This window comes from Argiope bruennichi, chromosome 1 (assembly GCF_947563725.1).
Source record: "Argiope bruennichi chromosome 1, qqArgBrue1.1, whole genome shotgun sequence".
Classification (NCBI taxonomy): Eukaryota; Metazoa; Arthropoda; class Arachnida; order Araneae; family Araneidae; genus Argiope; species Argiope bruennichi.
In genome coordinates, this window is record NC_079151.1 from 56,505,133 (window position 1) to 56,529,663 (window position 24,531).

The 24,531-nt window shown below is 29.2% G+C and overlaps 2 protein-coding genes across 5 annotated transcripts in view; one reads left to right on the forward strand and one right to left on the reverse strand.

Moving 5' to 3' along the window:
* LOC129963723 (protein-serine O-palmitoleoyltransferase porcupine-like) overlaps positions 1-24,531 on the reverse strand; it is a 148,099-nt gene that overhangs the window by 102,238 nt on the left and 21,330 nt on the right. The gene's annotated exons all lie outside the window — the stretch shown is intronic.
* The window catches only part of LOC129960394 (protein prickle-like), a 236,712-nt gene that overhangs the window by 87,225 nt on the left and 124,956 nt on the right, over positions 1-24,531 (forward strand). The window contains exon 1 of one of the 2 annotated variants that reach the window (XM_056077414.1): positions 16,884-17,390. The exons of the other annotated variant lie outside the window; for it this stretch is intronic. The gene's annotated coding sequence lies outside the window, so the exon portion shown is untranslated. Of the gene's footprint in view, positions 1-16,883; positions 17,391-24,531 lie in introns of those variants that run through there. 2 annotated transcript variants of the gene reach the window in all.

The window sequence follows — 24,531 nt, forward strand, 5'->3', positions numbered from 1 at the left end:
GCTCATTCCGCACCAAAATTGAAATTCTGCCACTCGTTGACTGAAGTGAAAGCTCCTCTTGCATTTCATCGCTGCGAATGGCCTCTTAGCACGCTGCGTTTTGCCTTCTCCCACCTGTTTGTTCTGCACTCTATTATCCCCTTGTTTCCGCAACCTCATTCGTTCCAGAAAATCATTTAGGCACACAATCGTTTTGTATCGAAGACTCTTTTAAAAATCTATTTACTCTCCAACACTTCCTGCGGAAGTGATTCACTTCAATGAGTTTTCTGCTGCCAGAATTCATCCTCTGGTGCTCCCTTTTCGTGGTGAGTGTTATGGATTTTCTTTGTGGGGGGACCTCTTGTCGTGGCAGAAATTATTTTCATTATTGTTCGAACAAGAATGCTCTTGGAACAAAAAATAAAGGTTATTGGGAGTGACTAACCATCCTCGTTTAAGAACGATGGATTCGGCTTGTTGCAGGTCAATTCTTTGTCTTTAAGAAGTAGGACAGAATTAAGAAGGAGTCTGTCACATTCTGTGATAGCAAGATGTGGTTAATTCTTCAGCAATAGTTTTAAACACGAATGACACCCATTATTTCTTAGCACAGATAATATGGATCATTTTCATTTCCGTTCTAGCATTTTTGTTGTGCGTCATTCGTCGTGAGCATTGGTTTCTTAGAAGTTCAAACTCCACTCATAAGAATTTTTATGTAAATTTTATCTTTTTCACCAGATGAATTTTCCTTCCTCTGCTTATTATATTTACTTGATGTGGCTAGTTTAACGTGTAGATACCTAAATATAATGCAGTTCCGAATTATCCATATTTCTTAAGAAAACCAGTAGGTGCGATCTTCTCAAACTTACTCTATAATAAAGGTTTTATACGAGAGAACGCTTTGCATGACACTGGCGTACAATAGTTAAGAAGTATTAACTTTTGGCGTGAATTTAAAAAATTTTTAAAATCTTGTAAACTTTGGCGAGATATTTGGCGATTAATCCAGGCATGCAGATAATAACATCCGAAAGCGAGTTTGTGATTTTCGCTTTTTCCCAAGCGATTCGAACCAAAATTTTGCAACAAAAGAAAAACCTACACTTGGCGTTATAAAATCCTATACCAAATTTTATATATTTAACTCATTGCGTTTTTGAGTTCCCGCGCTTATTTGTTCCTGGAAGTGCAGACCGGCAGATGGTCAACACCAAATTACAAAGTATCGTTTAAAAATAGGCAGTTTTATGAATGCACTTTGGCTTCTGCGCAGATAAATAATAAAATGCCAATTGGATTGATCTCGACAAAACATCCTCTAACAACTGTGTTATTCCAAAGAACGTTTTGTATGGCGCTGGCATAAAACATTTACGAAATATTAACCTTTGACATGAATATAGTATTTTTACAAAATCTATTGTGTCATCCTGACAAGTTATTTGCGATTAATCCCTAGTATGCAGTTAATAATATTGCATTGAAAAGAGGCATTCGACTCTCCATGGCCGAATGGTCATAGCACTGATCTCGTAATCAAGAGATTGTAAATTCGAATCATGCTAGAGAGTAATGCGATTCACAGTTTATGTAAATATTTAATTCCTAGATTTTATGTTTTCCTTTATTTCATGTTCCAGAAGATACTGGACATTTCTTTAGTTTACCAGACAAGTGTTCTGGACTTTTCTTACTGTCCTCAGAAAAGTATTCTGGAACTTTCCCTGCTAGTATAAAAGCAGAAGATTTGTCAGTCACTGTGTTCTCAGTTCAGAGTTGAGTTGATAAATTGGTTTAGCTCTACTTCTTGTGTGTGTCATTGAGTTCCACACTAAAGAACCTACGTGACAATATCTGCAAATCGAATGTGTGCTTTATTAATTTATCTGCTTATCGAATTTGTGTTTTTCTCTACCGATTGAAATAAAAATTTGACACTGAACTACAATTGTAGTCACGAAGTCCCATAACAAATTTGATATATTTTTGCCTATTCGTTTTTGAATTATTGTGTTTACATGTTTATGAAAGTATAAACCGACAGATGGTCAATCCGTTGCTGAATTTGATTCAAAATTTGATAGGTGTCTACATTATAGATGTTAAATCTATGTACTGAATCTTATTTACCTAGCTCTTTTTGTTTTATAGTTACCTTCTTAACTTATATTCGAACAGCAAGACAAACAGTCTCCCTCTGAATGGATTTTGCATTAAATTTGATAAAAATTTACAAGTTTGGTGTAAAGATTGAATACCAAATTTCATCCTTCTAGCTCGGAACGTATATGAATTACCTCTGTCATTGACAGACAGACGGACATTGTTCAAAAATGTGTTTTTCGGATTCAGGGAGGTCTAAAACTTGGAGACTTGGCTACTTCCCAAGGGAAGGGTTGTTCCTTGGCCGGTGATGGCTCTTAGCACTCAACCACAGTTCTCGCCAGTGTTGCTGTTGCAGCGGTCCGGCCATTCAGATTTTTCCCTGTGCCTTCGGGTGGATCTGAGTAGCTGGTTTAAGGTTAGCATTAGTTATTGATTTTCTGTATAAAGAAAGAATTGAATGAAAATTTGTTTTAATTTCATGAAACTTTTTTGTTACATCCCAGAGAAATATGAGTCGTGGTGGCCTGGTGGTAAGGTCTCGTCTTTGGAACCGGAGGGTTTCAGGTTCGAGGCCCGATTCCACCAAAGAACCGTCGTGTAAGCGGGTCAGGTGCACGTTAAATCCGTCGGGACCAAACAACCTGCTGTTGGTGTGGCGTTGACGTTTGTTGAGGGGGTGCCAGCTCAGGTGTCGACCTCCAGGGTGCGTAGTGTCATAAAAGGTGCTTAAATTTGAAAACCATTTTTAAGCATCTTGAAAGTTCTCCTCCTTTTTTCGCCCCCCCCTCTCCCTTTTACTTCAACAATGTACATTGCCATTTATTAAAATACTGGAATAGTTATCTGGAAGAGGCGGTGCGAAATGTGTACTATGCCATACTTCGCTTGAACGACCTATTACAGATATTCAACTGTACTGTATTGAATTGTTATTAATTGCGGTATGTAATTACGTTAATCAGTCGCTTAAAATCTAGTATAATGAAATTTTAACCTGACGCCTTTAATTTTCAATGATCGTGATTTCTTTCGTGGTATTTTTTGAATGTCCCCATCCATTTGAACATTTTTATTTGCAGAACTAATCTTGCCATTTTTTATTTGCTTGACTAAGGGGGGGGGGAACTGCTGTATCTGGTACTTAAATATTTATAAAAAAAAAAATTAAAGTTTTTAGGTTTTAACATTTTATAATGATTTTTTTTCTTTTTGTAACTCTTATAGAAATTTTTTCTCAATAAAATCTCTCTTTATATATCTCTTTAAAATTTCTCTTTTAAGTCTTGTCCTGAGCAACGCCTAGCATTAAGCCATTGAAGTTAGGAGCATGAAGTTTGGGAAGTTATTTTTTGGGCATTAGAGGCACACTAAGAACGGATTTCTCAAACTTTTAATTCGAAGTTTAATTTAAAAAATAGAATTTTAATGTGTTTTCATTACATCAAAGCATATTATGGCATAAAATTATTTTAACACCGTTTTAAAGGTTAAAAACGAATAGCTTTAGAATAATAAAAAAAAAATTTGGTTGATTGTAATTTTTAATTATTTTTTTTTATCCTGAGAAATTAGTTTTGGACAATATTGTCCCGGGCTGGCTTCAAGAAAGACTTTCTTAAAAAAAGCTTCATTTGGCAATTTTACTTTTCCGTACACAAAATTTAAAGAAAATATTGCAATCGTCAAAAAATTCGAACTCGAAATTTTAATATATTTCCACGTTTCATACCTCCTTGAATTCGAAAACACATTTTCAGAAAATATCTATCTGTGACAAAGATGAAAAAGGAACATTTTGAGCTAGGTGGATGAAATTTGATATGCGGATCATCACATCAAACTTGTAGATTTCGCTCAAATTTTCAGCAACATCTGTGTAGAGGAAATCTATTTGTCTGTCTGACTGTTCGAATATAAGTTAGCATGGTAACTACCAAACGAAGAGAGCTAGATACTTAAAATTTAGTACACAGATTTAGTATATACTAGTCGCATTTGGCGACCAGCCGGTTCGCCAATCTTAATGTTTGTTAAAATTTTAATAATTAAATATTTTATGCAATTCCTACTTTAATAGCTTCTTCATCAAAATATTTTAAAACTTAAATTTTGATAGTCATATAATTCACTCATAATATTATAAAGGCCTTCAGTCATAACGTAATATGTATCTCTCTAATTTTCTGTTACCTCTCTTAGAATTTATGCTTTAAATTAAAACGGAAAGAATTAATCTGCAATTAATATAATAATATTTTTTACTGAAACAAAGCATTTTTTTATATTACTGATAACAGAGTCACTGAGCGTTTAAACTTTATGGGCACTAAAGAATATCTTTCTTAATTTATGTAACATTTCTAGAATTTGTCAACAAAATTTTCTCAGATTCATCATGACCAGATTCATTAACAATGTTTAATTTTAAAGGCATCAAACATTAAGAAAATAAACAGAATCGTTTGAAGTAATCAGCCGAAAAATCTTAAGCCTAGTCTCATTACTGTTGGGAAAAAAAACTGAACCCTTACTCATTTGGCGGTGGGGAAAATAAAAAGATTTTTTTGGCGGGAAAGTTAGTTTTTAATTAATAATTAAAATTCTAATTAAAAATTCAAAAAAAGGGCTATCCTATCTTTTAAGTTAGATCAAACTGCACACGGTGTGCAAATTTGATTAAAATCGGTTAAGTAGTTTAGGAGTCCATCTCGGACAAACAACGTGACACGTAATTTATATATATTAAGATTGTATAAACTGTCAAATTTTGAGCCAAATCCAACTAGGGGTTCGCCACATGTCCGCCTGTACTTTCAGAAATATGTAAACGCGACAACTCAAAAATATAGCAAATTTGGTATGTAATTTTGTGACGATAAAGTGTAGTTTTGAGTCACATTTTTGTTTTAATCAATTGGGAAGAATGCATCTAAAACCCAAATTTGCTTTTCGGATATTTTCCCAAAACACTTGCCAACAATCACATTATAGATAGAAACAGTAAAAATATTTCATTCACATCTAGTGTTAATATTCCGTAACCGTACGCCAATGTTACACAAGGCATTTCCCTGTAATATGCGAGAAAATTTTTGGGAGACCCTCTGGCTGATTTATTTCCGTTTAATTTCTAACTACAGAGCTGATTTTTTTTGTTTTCGTTATTTATAAAAACTAGGACTTGTCAAAGCATTTTCATTTCTTCGAAAATTATATATATCGTTTCTTCTGCAATTTTTTTTAGTAAGAATTTTTGTTCTTAGATTAAAAAATAGGTTTTCATTAAATTTTAGGAACGTTTAACTTTCAAAAAAAACTTTTGCTGCACTTTTAAAAATAAGAGACGATAAGACATTTTCTTTTTACTGGTCATTTGTAAATGTTGCTATTATTTTCTATTAAAAATGATTTTAAAAACGTATTTAGAACATGATTTTGTTCTATCATCAATTTCATGGCAGTCTTGCCACTTGTGTGATGATAGCCATATGAATGCTTTAGTTCTTAGCTTTATAAGATTGCAATTAAAATAGAATAAGAAGAATAGATAGAATAATAATAGAATAAGTCAGTGAAGGGAGAAATCTACTTTTTCCATCCCAGAAATGTTGGATCTTAATTGTTGTTGCTTATATAAAAATCTTGGTCATGCTGAAAACAAATACAAAATATTTGTTCATACTGAGCTCCTACATCACTATTGACATTTTCAGAAGTGTATTATCTGATATTTTATTTTAATTTTAAGAAAAGTTGAAAAAGATCCTTATTGTTAATCTTTTAAAAGTTGACTTAATTTTTTTGGTATTAATAGTTTTTTTTTTCTTTCCTTCTCATTTGTATGTTTTTGTCAAATTCAAAAAGACATAATTTTACAAGAAATAAATATTAAAATTTAAAAAAATAAATATTTAAAATTAATTTTTAAGAGTTTTTTTTTATATATATATATAAAAGCTATGCATTATTATAAAATAGGGAAAAAATACTAAGTTTAGAAAATACGCAGTATATGTGTGCATACTTATATAAGGTGCTTAATGTTTGGGGCTAAGGTGCTTAAAAAGTGCTTAAAAGTACTTAATTTTTGCCGCAGTTTTTCACTGCTCACTCTGGTCCTCGTCATCTGACCACAGTTCAAAATGATGATGTCCGTCCCCAAATAGCCCTAGTATTGCTTTAAAAAAACGGATGTTAATGTAACTAAACTAAATTAAACCCAGAGATACACCTCTATACTTATTTCTATTTATTCTTTATTAAAATCATTGTATTTCAAGTTATTATTTTTTTTATTGTTATCTCTTTATAAGGTAGAAATGCTAAAGAATAAGTATTGAACACCACAAAGAGTAATTATTATTTAAAAATACTTTTACAAAGAAAATTATTATTCTTACAAAATACAACTATTATTTCTTAAACTTCTTTCTGGAATGATGATTTTAAAAAAGGCTCTGACTTTCCGAACAGATCACACGTAATCGCTGAACGAGCTAAAAATAAGCTGTTGTTTGAATGAAACTCCCTCACATTTCACTTGTGTGGGTTTTTTTGTGCTTTTATTTAAAAGCACTTTTTCTTTCTTTTTTAATATTTATATTCTTCTCGGAGCAGGGAGCGAAACCTCGTGGCAATTGCTTCTGAGTTTAGGTTTGCTTACTCTTTGGCACTCCTCCAGAAAATAACAAGCAATCTGTTGTGGTCTTAAATAGAAAGCAGGAGGAATCGCTTCGGAAACTGTTTCTTACGAGCTCACTTTTCGTCGTGCAACTTCAGGCTGATAAAAGAGTGAATAATTGTACACGCTTGGCAGAATGATGTTTTAGTCGGATTGACAAAGTAGTACAGGATTGCTGAAAATCTTGCTCGTAAAATTGCGTCATCTTGTTGATACAGTTTCATTAACAAAGCGAAATGATTCAGTCTTACTTTTTTGTGTTTATTTTAAAATATTATTCTGTAAGACCAAACGATTTGAAAAAGAAAAGACGAACAAACATATACATAAAGTAAATCTGTACAGCATTAAATTAATTTAATAGTATCAATTAAAATTGTTTCTGTCTTTTAAAAAATGAAACTTTAGTTTTCCCGTATTTTTTATAGACGCTACACGAACAAAAATTATTTGCTGAAAGAAGTTGCAATTTTCTTTCGTAAAATTTTTAATTAACTTTATATAGTATTTTATAATTAGATTTTCATGTTTTAATTTTATATTCAAATTGATCTTATCAATCATTTGAATTGAAAAGGGGGGAATTTTACTTTACTTACTTTTAAAGCTAAAAGAAATAGTGTCAATAAATAAAAGTTAAAAAGTTTTTTTTTATTTAAAATACTGACATTATCATTAAAGTACTATACTATTTAATGTACTATTAAATTTTGATATTCAAATGGCGATTGAAATTCAAATTTGTCTACGATTTATTTTTTTGAGTTTGCTTCAAATGAAAAAAGAAAATCATTATTTAGCTAATACAGAATGTGTAAAAGCAAAACATATCTAAAACGAATGGCTTTATGCCTAAATAACCACACGTGATTATTTGCAAGTTTCGGTTGCAGTTCTTCAAATTTCTTTGCAAATTAATGATATATATATTTAGGTCATAAAACATGCTGCTTATTCCCTCCCCCCCAAAAAAAATCGATTTCTTGCCGTTTAGTATCATTAAGTTAACTACTTACACTGCATCAAATAATTTGCTCCGATTCTGGGAACTTTTCTTCCTATTCAATTAACCACATATGTTAATAAATTATTTATAAAAACTTTGTTTTAATGCAAGCAGGTTGCTTTTAAATTCGATTAAATTTATAACTAAAATGTATAATTCTTTCAGTATAATTTATTATATATCTCGTTCATCCAGTATATAATGTTTCTTTAAATTTGGATTTTAAAATTTTTTCATTATAGTGCAAATGTACGCTGCCAAAATATTAAACGAAGCTGGATTAAACCCTATTTGGGCTCTCAGACAATGTAGGCTTCGCCCTTTCACCTTACTTTTCCCGAATTCATAAAATCAGATATTTTTAGTGATTTTAATGTAATCTCTGTGTAATCCGTTATTAAATAATAATTATTTCGACAGATAATCCAGTATATCATTAAATTGCAGGTCATTTGAAAGAGTGTCACTTTCATTATTTCCCTATAGATTTTATAATAAGTTTGAAACAAAATGGTAATAAAAAAAAAAAAAAAAAAAAAAACATATACGAAGCATACATTCTATACGAAGCATTACATTCTTTGAAGCATTACATTCTCATACAAAGTCTTAGTTTGTAAGTCCGTGAACCTCACTAACATGCCGGCTAATTTGAAAACATGAAAAGAAATTAAAGGTAATATTTTGGAGTTAATTTGATTTTAATTTGTATTAATTCGAGTTGATGGCCTTTGTAAATCATTTGGAGGAATGAGATTCAATTATCTTGCAAGAAAATACATAAAGGACCCCCTAGGTTGAGAGGATTTTAGACTGCTACCTCTGGTCCTTATCTGATAACAAGACCATGTCTTTAAAATTTAATTTCATCAGCGCCTGCTACATTTTTGAAATTTGGAACACCGAGCTCATAAGAATATTATCTAATTAATTTTAGATTGAATCACTTTTCTCTTCTTTCTTTTAAAGTGCCGAAACCGTTGTTGGCTAATAAGAAGCAAATGTTATATCTTAATATCCACAGGATATTTTGCTATAACATTTTATAACCTTCTGAACTGACCTATAATTAACCTGTAACTACAATCAACATACGTTGGTAAAACCGTCTATAAAGTTTCTAATAACCTGTTTGAAAATACCGACCATGCGCAACCTTTAATTATGCTTAATTCGATCATTGTCCTTAAGTTATGAGCGTCACCCTGTAATCATACTCTTATTGTGTTCAATGAACTTGAGGCATTTTGTTAGGGGAGGAATTGTTTAACTATGCAAGTTCAACGCGTTGTACCTTATTTTTATCATTATTATTTATAGAATTGTTTCAAAAACAATGTTCCAAGATCGCACTTATTCAAGTCAAAGTATTTGGATTTATGTATTGTAGAATTAAAAAATATATTTCAGCATTTACGATTTTTTTAATAGCTCATTTATTTATACATATGTATAAAATGCATAATTCAGGTATTTCATATAATTCTTAATTATTTTATGAAATGGCTGATCAAGTTAGCTAATTCAATAACGAAACATTTGCAGCTGTTATTAAATAAAATGCAAAATCCAGGTATTTCATATAATTCTTAATTATTTAATGAAATGGCTGATCAAGTTAGCTAATTCAATAACGAAACATTTGCAGCTGTTATTAATAAAATGCATAATCCAGGTATTTCATATAATTCTTAATTATTTTATGAAATGGCTGATCAAGTTAGCTAATTCAATAACGAAACATTTGCAGCTGTTATTAAATAAAATGCAAAATCCAGGTATTTCATATAATTCTTAATTATTTTATGAAATGGCTGATCAAGTTAGCTAATTCAATAACGAAACATTTGCAGCTGTTATTAATAAAATGCAAAATCCAGGTATTTTATATAATTCTTAATTATTTTATGAAATGGCTGATCAAGTTAGTTAATTCAATAACGAAACATTTGCAGCTGTTATTAATAAAATGCATAATTCAGGTATTTCATATAATTCTTAATTATTTTATGAAATGGCTGATCAAGTTAGCTAATTCAATAACGAAACATTTGCAGCTGTTATTAATAATTCTGCACTTATTCGATGAAATAAAAAGGTATTCTATGAATTAAACAATGATAGACAGTGAAAATGCAATATAAATAATTTAATTGAACTAAAAACTATCAACCAAAAAGAAAGCAATCTTTATGAAAATAAATTAAAAGTAAATATTTTCTGAATCAAAACTAATAAAAGATACAATGTATTTTTATTAGTTTTGGGCGCTAATATTGCTATATCTAAAACACCAATGAACTTATCCAAATTAGAAATATTGTTTTAATGAAAAAAATGGAATAAAAAAAGAAAAAATTATGAATCCGGCCTGAAGACTTTTTCTAGAATCACCCTTTGGCAGGGATTCAAACCAGGATTTTTTCTGTAAGGGGTCTGACTTTCGTCCAAGTATTGACCCCGTAACCAGAAAATCTCAAGAAATTAAGGTTTTTGAAGATAAGAATTAATATCAATAAATCAAAGACAATAAATTACACAATAGTAATAAACAAAATATTATTTCAAAATTCAAATCTAAGCATGACCGCAGCAAAATAGAATTAAACTAAAAACCAATTAGACCATTAAATCATAAAACCAAAAACATCGATAAAATATAAAAGCAAAGAACATATCAGTTGAAAGTAAATACTCCAAAAACTTTTATGAAGAAAATAAACCTATCAGTGCGGACCATAATATTAAAATGTAAACGCAGGAAAGTTGAATTTAGTTCAAAGTTTGGTTTAGTTGAAAGTTAGATTTAGTTCGGCGACTCAGTAAAATCCGACTTTTACAAAAACAGGTATTAAAATAATGCTTGGGTGTTGTTTTTTAAAGAATAATATTTCTAAAACTAGTATAGTTTTCTTCCCCATCCATTGCGTTGTACCGAGATATTTTTTAATCCTTAATTTTACAACCTTTTAAATTTAGAAACTGAATTAAAATTGCCTGTATATTGCAGTATTGTAACTAATACTAACAAACGGGATGACATCATGGCTCTTGCGCCAGAAAAAAAGAGAAAAAAGAAAAGAAAAGAAACCAAACGAATAAATGGGATGAATTATATGTTATATATCGTTATATAAAGATGTAAGAAAATGTAAAATTCCCTGAAAGAAAATGTTAAAACACAGAATATAGGTTTTACTTTTTAACTGACTTGGTCAATTACTTCATGAAATAACTAGATATTCTGTGAAATAAAAGATGTCTCGCTTTAGAGATTACATAAATATTCCGTTTAAAATAGATACCTTTAACGACACTCCGGATAAATTCTTGATGTCCATCCTTAATTAGGTGCTGTTATGTTGTGAGGAACCCTCTTTAAAAAAAATTGTAACTATTTTGATAAAAATTTTACAAGACAAATTCTTATGCTACGTATTTCTAAAATTAAATAATATAAATATTATAGCTTATTGTTCAAATTAGAGGAATTTGATTTGCAACGAAGGAATTAATTTTTTCTTGCAATTTGCATTGTTGAATTCATATTGCACACAATTTTTCGTCTAATTACTGTTTCCATTTTCTTTGAAATAAATAATTAATAGAGATTAACAGATTCTTTACGAAAATTTTAGTTATAATTTATTTCATTAAAAACCCGATAAATATTTTCATTCATGGTGTTCTTAAACCTTTTTATTTAAACATTCATAAATTCTCAAATTATTTATATAATTTAATCGCTCATTTTACATGTCAGTAAGTTTCAGAAATATATGTTCATTTTGATACAAGAGCTCATAATTTTTTTTTTTTTTTTGAAATCAAAGCTGGGTATTGATGTTAAAGTAACTATAGAAATAATTTTTCCTAAAACAAAACTACAGTAGTGCTTCGTTTATACGTTTCTCATTTATATGCTGTTCAATCACATCCCGATTCATTTGTAGCCATTGTAATCATAAAGTACTTCGTTTATACGACACAAAGCTTCGATTTTACGTCGTAACCGCTCATTTTCTAAAATTCTCGTTTACGTTTACTTTCTAACACAGTAATTACTTTGTTCTTCTTGTTAGGGGGGGGGGGTCAGAATTTGTTTTTTTTTTTTTTTTTTTTTTTTTTTTTTTTTTTTTTTTTGCTATTTAATTAATTTGTGCAATAATGACAAAAAAATGTAGTGAAATTATCAATTATTATTTTTTTTTAAGACTCAATGAATTCTTTGTAAAGTTTAAGTTTTTTGGTTTGTTTGTCGAAACTTTTGTGAAAAATATTCATTGAACATGGTAATACACACTTATCATGTCAGATGACTATTTAATTTAGAGTATGCTCATAAACCGCCTAACAAAATTTAAATTAAGTACTAGAGATTTGCAATAATTGTTTTTTGTTTTTTTTTTCCTTTTTCGTTTTCATGATAAAAGTTTTATTTAATTTTCCATTTCAGTAAAGCTGTGATATTTTGATTCTAACTTAAAAACTTGATATTTTCTAATTTTAAAATGAAATTTCATTACTAGTTTTAAATTTATCATGATCAAAGTTGTTTTCTAAAATTCTTTCATTAATATATCGTTTTATGTCGATGTTTTGAAAGATACAAATAGTGTTTTATTACTTTATTCAGAGTTGCCTTGGTGCTGAGGAAATCGGGAAAACATAGGGAATTTAACGATTATCTGTCAAACAGGGAAAATGCAGGGAATTTTGAAATTTTCCTTTAAAACCGGAAAAGTTCAATGAATTAAATTTCTTAGTTTTTGTTTCTTTTTTAATCTAAAAAAAGCCGATTTCTTTAAACAGTGAAAGAAAATGAAAGATCGTCGTTATAGCTCTAAAATCTAAACAAAGTAACAAATTAACATTAACAATTTACAATTGTTGAAAACCGTGTAAATTCATATTTTTTTCTAGTCACTCCCCCTTTTTTTCTGCATAGATCAGTCCAATTTCCAAGAGTGAGAAAAAAATGTCGTTGTTGGAATTGTGATTACAAGCTATTCGATTACCAGTAGAGCTACTGAAACTGGAAAAAGAAACTTTTGGGTTAAATGATTTATATTTTTAAAGAAAGCTACAAAAAAAATGAGCGCATGTCGAAACATTTTACTGTTTTAAAAGATGCTTCCTGTTTTAGATTTTTAAAAAAATCAATAATACTCCCTTACTGAAAAACAATACAATATCATGTGAAGAGCGAATGGTTGATTTGCTTTAACTTTTTTATTCCAAAACACGATTATTCCTATTATATTTCGTATACAGAACATGCAATGATCCGATTTGAAATTTTTCTTAAAAACTAAAAAATGAATACAAAGAACAGCTTGATTCATTTAATGAAGAAATTCGTTTAGATTATTTCTATTCTAATGTTTTGTGGTTCAAAGAATGTTCTGATTTTTTTAGGAAATCGTAAAAATAATCTCCATTATCTATAGCAATACGGCTGTAGGAAGTGGATTTCGTTATCAACAAGAATATACTTGTTGAAACTCTGAAAAAATTCTTTAATTGGTAAGAATTGAATATGTTTCCTTAAATTTTTTATGAAGGTGTTTTAAATATTTTGTTCTCAAGAGGTATTATAAAAAGAAAAGAAAAAAATACTGTTCGCGCTTTCTTTTGATATTGCATACAGATACAAGGAAATTGGAAAAAAATTTTATTATCAGATTTGAGTGATACCCCTGTTTATAGTATTTTTTCGATGTCCTTTTTGACTTTCAAATTTGTTTCTGCATGATCAGGAAAAGAGTTTTGTATAAATTATCATTCTTCAAAAATGTGCATTATTGCATTTCTCATATATATATATATATATATATATATATATATGTAATGATATTTTAAACTTTAATTTCAAAATTAATTTCCAAGATTTTATCTTAATTTAGCTCATAGTAACTTCATTCTAAAATATTCTCTTATTTCGTGATCCAATTCCACTTTCTCTACTTAATTAATTCAAGAGAAGCTTCATAAAATTGCTTAGTCAGCTAAACACCGAGATACTTTCACACGCTCGGCGTGAAGGGGTAAAAATGTCCAGTAAGCACATTCTTTCTTAAAAGATCCCTGTGTTTCCCTTACATGTGATCGACATGCGTCAGAAATCCCTATCAGAATCTTATTAATATATTGGCACTGTGAAGAAATATTTTCCCTATCAAAATCTAAGGTTATATAAGGCGAGGGATAATTTATTTCGCCCTTTTTCCCCACTTCGGCTTATTGTACTGCTCTGTGGCGGACGTCTTGTCCGCGTCTCTGCTTGTATATAATTATGCTTTCCCGATGGATATTAAAAGAATTTTAAAATGTAAAAGAAATCTCTTCACTGCTGGTCACAACTACATCATGCTTCACCACAAATAATATTACATATATATATATATATATATATATAATATATATAATATATATACATTGAAATTTTTAAAGGCTTTTTGGTGTTTTTGGAATAATATTTTATTTGCTTTGCTTCCTTGCTGCTTAATATTAGCTCTTAAAAAATTAGTTCTGATAGCATATGTTGAAAGTTTTATAAGCTTGAATTATTTTGCTTAATTTTTCATAACTCCTTTTTTGAGACATCAAATATTTCATGACAGTGACCTTCAGTAACAGTTTTTTTTAATGAAAAAAAATTGTTTGAATATTTTTTTATTTCATTATATTTTATTCGTTTTGTATAGTAAGAAATATTCAGTAAGTCAGAAAAAAAGCTGACATTTAAAATATATATATATATATATTGTTCTTTCCTTTTTCTTTTTTTTTAATATTTAATCAGAATAAGATATTAAAAAAAGAAATTGAGATTTTTCTTGTTGAATCGAGTGCTAGTATATTAATATTCAAGAGACGAATGTATTAATATTTAACATGCTTTCAATTTCTTAAACAATTTTTTTGCCCGAAGATTTACATCCAAAACACAATTCTAAATTATATTTGAACCAACTTTTTTTTCTTTTTAAATACCAATTTTTCCATTCAGCACAGTTGTCATAAAATATTTATCTAGTGGAACAATTTTAAGATTAGCAGCAATACATAATTTTGTCACATTTTATAAACGACAATGCATATCATTTAATAATTAATGCAGCATTTCTTGGAAACCAGTAGGCACTATGATAGTCCTCTTAATATATAATTGTCAAATCCTTCCGGATAAATATGTTCCTCCTGTTCAAAGACGCCTCTCATATGATTTACCAACTCGCCTCCACAACTTTAACCCAATTTACGACACCACACCGACCAAGTTATTAATGCCCGAAATAGAAACATTCATTTCACTTAAGAATCCTCTTCCCGGAACTTCGCTATAAATCTCAATTCCTTTCGGAAATATTCACAGATAACGGCACTAATGAGACACTTATTCCATGAAAAACATGATCGTCTGCCGATTTTGGAATTAAAACATTACAAGAAAAAAGAATGGTCTGCAGCATAATTGGTTGATATCTTCCGATGGTTTGTGCTACGATACTCTAATATTGCATTTAATAACTAAACGGTGAGAAAATCTGATAAAGGAAGATCTCATGCACGATTTTTCCTTTCATTTACTGTTTCTTAAGTTCCATTTCTTCTGAAAATTACGAAAACTACAAGCGTTGAAAATTCTCGATATTTTTATTATTATTGTTGTTGTCGTTGAAAGAGTGATTTTAAAAAAAATCGTTTGCTATGTTGCAGACATTTAACTAAAACTTTTTGGTTCGATTATTTATTTATTTTGTATCGTGTGTTAATGCCCCTGTTTAGATTTGAACTAGATATGGAAATAAATATGTGTGTGTAAATATAGCGAATGTAGAAATGTAGAATTTAATTATTGTTAATGATAGTTAATGGGACTCTTATGCACAAAATCTAATGATTTCAGAATTAAAAATATCGATAAAAACTAGAATAATCTGAAGGGTAATTATTAATATATTTCAAATGTTTGTGCTTTGTCATTAAGATATAACTTTTAATGGGAAAACAATAATGGAATTAATCAATTAAACTTCCAGACCCGTTGAAAATTATGGAAGTTTCAGATTTTCCATGTATTAAATTTTGTTGAATAACAGATTCCGCTCTTTCCTTAAAAGAAAGAATTGTGATATTTCATGTGTTTTGTTTAATTAATTTTTCTGAAAATTTTAATGTTTTTTTAAAGTACAAACAGTTTTAAATTTATAGAGTATTTTCTAAACTAAACCACTCATAAAAATCCTAAAATAATTTTAAACTGGAAATGCCAAGATTTTATTTTTGATTTTATTCTTTTAGTGCGAATTTAAATGGATATGAATATGACTGATATGAATAAAATAACTTACATTGCATCAGTTATAATGAAAATATCTTCTAAACCGATGTAAACCTTTAAACATCTTTTTAAAACGTATTAATCTAAAACAAAAATAAAAGAAAAATACAAATTGTTTTCTTTAGTTTTGTTGCTATAAATAAAATCAAAATTTTCTTATATAAACATTTTTATCGACACAAACGTGGAAGACAAAAACAAAAAATATTCTTCAAGTAATTGAAAATTAATTTATGTTTTCAAAATGCAAAGTGTGGCACATTTTGAAATTCGAACAAAAACTTAAATTCACTTTTAAATAACAGTAAATTCTACTTGATTATTTTACATGTGACAGGATGTAAATTCTTTTTTTTAACTTATCAAATGTCAAATATTAACCAAACCAAACACGAAAAATTAAGACAAAAACACATAAGAATTCTAATCGAACACAAAAAAAGTTATAGTTAAATGTCAATTGCACGCAGACTTTTTTTAAACCACTCTTTCAACAAAAAATATTAAAAGAAAAATATATATCTTATCTAAAAAGTAGATTGTTATTGGAATTTCTTATTTCAATCTTCTTAAAATCTATTAAACAGTTCAGTTAATGCATTAATGAGAGATGAAACTTCATTGCTTTCACTCAACTAGCAATTTGAAAATCACCGCAAACGACTTTTTTTCCACTTGTTCTCGCCAAACGGAGCGCCACCGGGTGCGCGAACGGAAGGAAAGGCATCGCCTTCTTCCACTTCTCTATTCTCTTCCATCCGAACAAGGAGGGTCTGGTACGGGGTCGTGATCGCTCGGGCCCTTCTATTGTCTTTATCTGGTCACGAACGCCCCTGTATCTATCGCCTTTTGCATCCGGGACACGCAAGCTGCGGGATTTTTTTTTCTTTGTTTATTTTATTTTTGCCGTGAAAAGTTCTCTCTCCTTTGACTCTCACTGAGTGTCTGTTCTTCCTGACCTGTTGGGCCTTTTTTTATTCACTTGTGTTTGTATTATTATTTTTTTTTCTCCTTCTTCTGGTGAACTATGCTGGCTCTCCACTCGTCCGAATCATTACCCGCGGTCCGAGTTTGTTGACAATTGTGGCTGAAGTCCTTGAGAAGTTTTTTTTTTTTACGTTCAATGGCAACAGTGGCAGTTGCAGTGTGAAGTGTTTGGTTCGGTGTGTGTTTTTTATAAGAAGTTAGGTGCATATTGTTTTTGCTGAATATCGAAGGAATTACTTTTGAAGATAACATGTTGTTTACTGGATAACTTTGAGGTAAGTAATAGATATAGATTTTGGATTTTTTTTTATTATTATCATTTTACTTCTTTTTTATTTATATTTGAGATAGCATGTTATCCTGTCATTTCTTATACCCACCCCTGTAATTCATTAGATTTGGATTTCATACAATCTAACGGAGAAAGAAGTCTATGAATTTATTGCGTTTATATCTTTGTAAATTGTCGTTTTATTTTGAAACTACCTAGTGTGCCGAACGTTGCTTTGAATGAAAATGTTTTCATGTGAAATATTTCTAATAAAAAAAAACTTTTCTATAAAATATTATACTAAACATAATCTTTTTATCGCCTACTTTTTTCAAATTAAAATTAGAATATCAGCACCAGTTGATATTTAGAATAATTTGAAATCCAACTTCTCCATTAGTTCTTAAAGAACAATATAAAATTTAATTAAACATTTTTTATCAAGTAGAAACTAAGTGGTAAGTAAGTAAAATAATTTTAAATATGTATACTATTTTCTTTGAATGTGAAGGCAATATGAAAGATAAGTTTATATATGAAAATATATTTTTCAATTAATAAAAAGAAGGTTAAATCATTAAAATTCCCACTAAGCTTTTATTAAAATCTTCCTTGTGCTTCATGGTATTGTTTAGTAGAATTTGAAGAATATTTACTACTCCGTAGCATTTCTGACGACTACAAATTATTTATTAATTAATTTCTATTAATATAAATAATGTCTCAACGGGAATATTTATATGCCCAGTCTGTTTAATTACTATCGAAATTTGAATTAATTTTAGAAACAAGCTGATTAAATTGCCTGTACTACACTGGAATTTTTTTTAAGTTTTGCATTAAAAGTTCTGAAATAGAATTTTGAATTGTTTGAAATTCATTTCAGTTGCCAAAACATGAACTAATTGCTTTCATTAATTGTTTCACTTAATTATATTTTCTTTCATTACATTTTAACCAAAATATAGAATTTTATATATCTGTATATTCATCTACTCCACAAATTGAATGATTGAATTAGAAAATTTTTTGTGAACTCAAAAGTAGATATTTAGAAGTATTTACTACTTATTAACGAATTTAATTTGAGTCGCACTATTTTCTTCTATTATTATTATGCGGTTGTTGATTACAACGGAATCAGATTTTAGTAAATAGCACGTTAAAAATATATGAATCTAAACAAATTTGATATTAAATTGTGAAATTTTCGAAAATATTCTGCGGAAACAGAAAATTTAATATAATTTAGACACTAATTTGAAACTGTTCAAAAAGAAAACAGATCTCTTTTTTTTTTTAAATAATTTAATAAAGAGCCATAAGTTTCTTTTTTTACTTTTGCATTAAAATTTGCTGAGAAACGTTATAAATTTTTGGGAATGATTAAAAGTATCCCCCCCCCCCTTTCCTAGCAAATATTATTCCAATTTATGTATTTAAGAATTTAGAATGTATTATTATTTGGCTAAGTACCTTTTATATATTTTTTTTAAAGTAAGAAAAAAAATTTTAACTGTAAAAAAATATTTTATTTAAATTGTACTTAAAGCACAGCTATCTGATATACTATTAGTTCACAACCGAGTGAGATTTCATAAATTTTCTAGACTTAGTGAACTATCTTTATAGAATGTTGTTCAAATTTCGATTGAAAATAAAATGTGTGCTTTGCTTGCATGTCTCTAAAGATAATTTTGTGAAGTGGTCTGTGCAATAATACTGCTTATTTCGAACGTATATTTCTAAGGAGGGATAATTTCATGTTTACAGTCGAAGTTTAAATAAAATTAGATATGATTTTATAGCATTATTATAGTAAGTAATTCGACTCAATGTATTTATTTTCTATCTTTGATTTTGAACATTAAGATCTTGAATCCATGCACGGAAAAATTTTAAATATTGATTATTCAATCTATTGATGATAAATATTCATGAATATGCGATTTCGCGTTTTTTTTTATGTTCTTTAATGTAAAATAATTTCATTTTAAGATGGAATTATTATCAATTAATTATAATTGCTTTACTGTTTATTTTGTTGTATTATTGTATTTTATTTCATTCAGAGAGGAAATGCTTTTTCTGTGTGAAACTTGTGTGAAATTCTTATTTATGACGCTTGTGTTTTTTTATTCTTTTACAGAAAGCAATTATTCTTCTAATAATAATTTCTTCTAATTCATGGCATTTTTGAATTACCGTGTTTCACTGCATAAAAATAGATAATAATCTGAAAAATGTAATCCAATGTTTCACACATATCCATAATTTTTCTCTAAAGTTACTTTATGAAATTCATGCTTGCAGCTTATTAAGTATTTAACCTGCCATGTTCCACCTGCACACGGACAGATAAATTTGGGGCAAGGGATTTCGTCGAATAAAATTTTGTAGTTTTGTTGCAAAAACCAAAAACTAAATTTCATTCAGTTCCTCAATTTTTTTTCCGATTTATCGTGTTTATAGACTGACAGACATTATTTCAAAGGAATAAAAATAAATAAATAAAATTCCGACTCCCCGAAAATTCGAAACGAAGATTCATCAAAACCCCTTCGACTATTACGAAATTTTTTATATTTCGCTTGCTAGAAAGTATAATCTTGACACGAGCCTATGTCCGATTTCAAGCAATGTCAACTGCCTGGGGCCGTTAGGTTGAAAGGGACCGTAAGTACGTGGATTAAAAAGATTTCATTAGCCTATTTGTCAAATAAAAAATGTAACAAATTCAATGAATTAAAAACTATTTTGATTTATAGAGATCTAGATTTAAAAATAAATTATATAAATCTTCTATTAGGTACTAAATGGTATGATGACAGTGGCCGATTTTCAGAGTAGACATTTGCCTAGAGCTGCTGGGTTAAGAAGAACCACAGGCAGATTAGTTAAAAAGTCTTTATTAGCTTAATTGCCAAATAAATTTATAAAAAATAAAAAATTTCTGAATTATAATATATTATGATAACATTTATTAGTTAAATATAATTGTTGAGATTTCTGTTTCTTGTTAATTGCATTCACTTAATTATTGCAGTATTTATAATCGCTAATATTATGCATAAACGTGGATGCCAAAAAGGATGCCATTTTTTTTAACAAATGAACATGCAAAAACATATGCATTTTTAGTAATGTATTCAAATAAAAAATTAACGTAAAATGAATTATTAACGTGTTAAATAGGATAAAAGTATGTATAAACATAAAACTAAATTTACCTGTTTATTAAATGGCTTATCTCATAACGTGCAATGCCTAACGCCTCTGGATTAAGGAGGGGGTGACGCAGGCAAATTGATTAAAAATTGTTATAAGCCTAATTGTAAAATAAATAAATTCATCGAAGATACAAATTTTCTGAATTATAAAATGTTTGGACCACAATGTGTGTGCACATTGAATTATTAAAATCATCAATTAAAGTATAAGCGATTACTTTTGTAATGCATTGATTATTCGTTGAATGACTGTACTATATCTGTTCGAAATTTATTATTATTTTTTTTTTTTACAATCTGCCATTTTTATTTGCAAATAAGTAAATCATCAGTTAATAATCATGACCAGTTTTTAAATATTGTATTATTTTAGTCCTTTTTACCATGATAATAAAAAATAACAGATTTTCTCGTAGTTCCTGAAATGACCTAAAATATAGCATTAGCAACATATGTATTAAGTTAAATTTTATAGAAGCATGAAACTAAATCGAGGGGCCTCATAATGTGTGCTGTCTAGGCAGGTAAAACGCTTGAAACCGCCTCTGGCGCTATCTCAAACTACCAAACCAGAAACTCTTTTATTCAAACAATGCCGTTTAAAGCAGTTGCTCCTCACCTCATTTCCCGTCGTTGCCTACCACCATAAATCCCCGATGTGGGCTCCGTTGGAGTGGCGCGAGGATTCAAAGGAATATTCTTTTCCGTTTTCGTTAATTGGCGAAAGGGACTCCTGACGTGCTGGAATGGAAAAGTGAGGTTTTAATGAGAGATTTCGGGAGAGTCCTTTCTTTTTTTTCTCCATCCCGTGATGCAGAGTGTTTATTTTTGGGGTGGGCTCTCCCACGCCTGCAGTCAAGTTGCTGTTGTCCCCGTCTGCTGCGAATGAGAAATGAGAACCCTCGGATATTGTGCATGAACAGCGGAGGTTGGGAAGCTGGCTGGCTTCATAAATCATAAGCCTGGCTACTGTTGGATGTTCACTTTTCAAATCGACACCGTTTGGTATCTCTCTGGTGGCATGCAGGGTGAATATTAACGATGGTACGCAGGTGTTCATACCCCTTTTGATGAGATTTCAGAAGAAAGTAAAATGATACTATCATTTTTTCGAGTTTAGATTTTTCGCTGTTATCTCTAGGTAGAACAAGTTTTAATTTTTAATTGAAGAACGTAATCGCGCATTACATCATGTAGTTTTAGTACCATTACGTCATGTCAAATAAAGCTGATTGGTTATCTTATTAATAATTTATGTTTGCTGTCTCGTTGCATATTCTTGGCTCTTTTTGAATCCTGTGTAAAGTTTATAAGTTTTTTAAGTAATTTGCATTTTACTGCTTGTGTGCTTTTATTTTTTTTTATACATGCCAGACGGGCTGCAAGCTAAAGTTTCCAATTCGGTCCATCGAACTCGGCAATTATCTCCTGATTTATGTTAACAGCTTGAAATAAATTTAATAAAAGTTTGTAAATACACATTTATTAGTAAACTAAAATTTATAGTTTTTTATTTTAATTATTTTCTACTTTTTAAATTGTAATTTATAATTGATCCGCTAAGATTAATGGCAAAATCGTCTCTCCCTTCTCCAGACGTGCGTACGTGAGTGTGTGTGTCGACATTTCTACATAATAGACCATTTTGAAATAAAGCTACCAAAGTTGGTTCAGATTTATTTCGGTAAACGGAATGTGTATCTCTTGTCGATTTTTTTTTTTTTTTTTTTTTTGAAATTTAAGTTAGAATTTTAATTAATTAAAAATTGGGGAAAATTTCGTCGTTTTTCCGTGGTAATTCCGGAAAAGCTTAGTACACAAAGCTAATATTTACGCCATTTTAAAATTTTAAAAAATTGTCTTTGGCGCCGATTTGATTCTCCTGTAAATTGTTTTCTGAATTTTAGGAATTTTGTCCCCCTTTCCTTTTTTAAAAAAAATTTTTTAATTCATTTTTTTGCGTAATTTGAAGTATAAAGTGCAGATTTCACTGTAGCAATGAAATTCAAGCCATTTTCATCGCTTTGTCAAATATTTAATCACGTGATTTTTTTTTCCCTTGTTGAAAAAAGAGGAAGAGAAATTATGTTTTATGTCTGCATAATTCATGAAAGGAATACGAAAGTGAAAATACATTGAAAGTCAGCAGAAGACAAGATTACAAATGTTTTGGTAATCTATGCTATTTGAAATAAATTGCCCGACACTTAAATTTTAAATAGTACCATAATGTCATTAAGAAGCTTCGTATGCTCAGAATAAGGATAACTGGTGTTGTTGAACAGAATTGATTAAATTTAAACATAACTAGCTGATCATCAAAAGCGGTTACTAATAATTATGATGCAGTATTTTTAAAAATTATTCGCAAATCCATTATTAGATAGCATTTCTGGCACAGAATCAAAACTAAAATAAGTCTATTAACTGATAATTAAATTTTGCATATATTAGAATGCTGCCATCAGGATCATTTAAGTGTATAAAATTTAAAACTAATACATCATAAAATAAGTGCTCGTTTCACCTTTAAGCGTTGTTATCACCTTTTACAAAAAATATCCCGGAAATACCTCTTTTACATTTCTATCTGTGGCAATGCATTTCATGCTTATCTCCCTAAAAAACTCATTCAACTCCTCCACAAAATTTTTCCCAAGATGGGCATAATGCGACAGATGTTCCAGAATTTAGCTCTTTCGAAATGCCCTAAGTGGCGTGTTCATCCCCTGCTTCAGCTTTTTATTTCTGTTTTTCCTGCAAATTTTTCTCTTTCTACCTCTATTATTCTGTTACTGCAATTTATCATATTAAATATATTTATAATTTCAATGTGCGATTTTTTTTTTATTTTTGAATTAGTGAACTTGTTGAATTTACTAATATGGAGTTAAAATTCTTTTACTGATTTTAAATTTATTTAAGAAATAATATCCACAGAAATATTTCATAGTTGCATTTGAAGTACAAATAAAACAAGAAATTCGATTATTAGCAAAAGAATATATAACCAGCTTGCTTAATTTAAAAATCCCTTTTACAAAATAAATAAATAAATAAAATAGTATCGATAGAATAGTTTTTAAATTTCTTTTTGCCGGAATTTGATAATTTTTAAGAAGAAAATCATGGGCGCGTGAAAGAATAATAAACTGAATTAGATTAAATAAACAACTTAATTAGATTTTTAAATATTTTTACAGAACTGCTATTCGTTTAGAAATTTAAAAATAACAATTTGTCGATTTTTTTTTTCATTGAGGATATTTATTATTTTTTCTGTTTGGTTTAAGATATTTTACATTAAGAATGTTTGTTGTTCTATTTCTTGACAGGGAGGTGAACTTAACCATGCTTATTCATTATTTTTTTAAAGAATAAGCTTTCTTGTATGTTATATATAAAAGAACGCAGACTTTTTACTCATATATATTTAAAGAATATATTGTTCTCCATTTCTTATCGTTGAGATTTAAACAATTAAAAGAGGTTTAAAAGGGAACGTTTTAAAAGTGGTATCGTTTAGATTTAAACATTTATAAAATTCATTTATTTCATGAACGACCAGATGAAGTATTTTCCATTCGATTTTTTTTATATATGCATACACATAGCATACATTATGTTAAGTTTCGTGAAACAATAAAATATTTTTTCTTATCATATATTTTCTCTAGAATCTTCATATCTTTTCATCACCTGATTGTGGCCGAAATTTGATAAAAATTTTACAGATTTGGTGTTAAGACCAAAAACCAAATTTCATTTATTTATCATTCCTTGAATAATCACATTTAGTTTCTCACAAAGGTAAAATTGACAAATAACCAATCCAAAGACAGATTTTGTCCAAAAATTGATCTACGAATCTATTGGTAAAATTTCGCTCATTTTGTGGTTTTATCAGAGTGTTCC